This window comes from Amphiura filiformis, chromosome 9, assembly GCF_039555335.1.
Source record: "Amphiura filiformis chromosome 9, Afil_fr2py, whole genome shotgun sequence".
NCBI lineage: Eukaryota > Metazoa > Echinodermata > Ophiuroidea > Amphilepidida > Amphiuridae > Amphiura > Amphiura filiformis.
In genome coordinates this window covers 40,630,581-40,632,930 of record NC_092636.1, presented here as the reverse complement: position 1 = coordinate 40,632,930, position 2,350 = coordinate 40,630,581, and positions in this window count along the sequence as shown.

The window sequence follows — 2,350 nt, the reverse complement described above, 5'->3', positions numbered from 1 at the left end:
GTATAAGAAAGGATAGATTTAGAAAATAATGGGAATGGGGTTAGCCTAGATAGATAAATAACATGGAAACGGAAAATCACAAGCTAAATAGCATTTTGTTTTAATGGAAACAAACTAGGCCCGTGCAGAAGAAACTGAAAAGAAAATGGAAATGCAAGAAGGGACAGGTTTAGAAAAATAAAATTTACCTTTCAATGATTCTACCTTTTCAGTAATTCCTCCTGTTTTAGTGATCGCTCCCATTTACTCATCTAGCGGGGACCCGCGCGAAGCGCGGGTATCCCGCTAGTATCAAAAATTTGAAAAATATCAAATTTTTATAATTTGTCATAAAATTTGTATTATATTGTGATTTAAAAAAAGAAAGAAAATTATTTGATATCAGAAAGACATGCTTCGTATTCAGAATGCAATTCGATAGGTCTGAGGTGCTCTCATGTCCCAAAAAAATACTGTCGAAACGCAATAAACGCTCATTTTGGATCCCTTAAGTCACTCAAAAAGAACCACATATTTTATTAGATTCAGCTTTCTTTTGACCAATTAAAAAACCTGAAAATAGACCTATCGTTAAGATACTACACCCCTGCCCAATGTTGTGCCTATTTTTGCATTTTGCTCAAAAATTATAGCACATTGGTGACAAGTAAGATATGTATATTATAGGGGCAAGGACTACAACTAATGCACTGGACATTTTATTTCAACACAGACAACAGTTGTAGAGTTACAGTCAAAAATGAAGGAAAACCAATATTTGATCAATAAATCAATAACTACTTACCTTGAGTTGCTGAATTTTCAGTGCAGTAGTTGCAGTCCTTGCCCCTATAATATACATATCTTACTTGTCACCAATGTGAGAAAAATGCAAAAATAAGCACAGAATTGGCCAGGGGTGTAGTATCCCCTTAAGCGTTATCTCAAGCGTACGAAGCTCTAGACCGGTTATGCTTGCGCTGAAACAAAAATAAAAACCGTAAAGGCCCACTGAATATGCGATTATTAGCTGGGCTTTCTGCCAAATCTTTACTTACACATCAGATTCCATAAGAAAGAACATTGACAACTCCACGATAACTTCAAGCGAAATTACCAGCTGTATTATTATACAGTTGTTTGGATTTCAAACATATCGTAAAAAATTTGAAGGGAAAAAAAATTAGAAGATTTTAAAACAACTTAATGTCATAGCATTAAGGATGCATCATTATTTCAATATGGTATGGAATAATTTCTTTTAAGGGCTCGGTCACCCACCTTTACACAGTATTTTTGTAGGACCTGCGAGACAATCAGACACACCAAATTGCATTCTGAATACGAGGAATGTACTTCTGATGTCAAATAATTTTGATATTTTGAAATTCGAGATATATATAATACAAATTTTTTGGCAACTTATTAAAATTTGACATTTTTACAGATATACATGAAGTTTTCCAAAAGATCTAAAATTTTGAGGTCTTTTATGAAACTTCATGTATATCCTCAATACGAAAGGTCAAAATTTGCATATGATTGTCGGCTTTTTATCCCAGCTACATACACTTTAAGTATTAGATTTACAAGTTTACTTTGAAGACTCTAAATGTAAAGTTTTTTAAGTTTTTTATATCTCGAATTTCAAAAACACAAAATTATTTGATATGAGAAGGTCATTCCTCCGTATTCAGAATGCTATTTGGTGTTCCTGATGTGCTCTCAGGTCCCACGCAAAATTCAGTATCGAAGTTACGTAATGTTACTATGTCAACGAGATCACGCACTTGAGTAGTGAACCACGATCGAAACAATCACCACGTAAAGTATATGGCACTCGAAGGCATACCAAAATAGCGTGATCCGGTAACCAAGGGAATTACGTAACCACTTCGATGGTGAATAGTGCAAAGGTGTGGGGCGCTTTATATGAAACGTAAAATTGAGACCTGGTGGTAGTATTTATTTCTCCGATTTTGTGAAAAATTTGATACGCACAATGATGATATTTCATTTCTCCCCTGTTAAGAATGATCGAGCGTTCTGGTTATCATATCAGTTCGGGGGCACTGCTAATTCAAAGACGTCTCTGATATCAAAGACTCTTCAGTGCCGAGTCACCTGACAGTATCATAATTCAAAGACGTCTCATAAATCACATACTCCCTAGTCTCAAAACCCAGCCGCAAACGATATTGTGAACGTGAACTGGCGCAACGGGAATAATTTTGCGAGTAGGCCTACTCCCCATTCCAGAATAATACAGCACTAATTTTTTGGGATTAGAAGAATATTATCCTGTTTTGCCAAATGAAATATAGCTAAATCCTAATCCTTTAGTTAGTCCTAACTGGCAATAAAATTAACA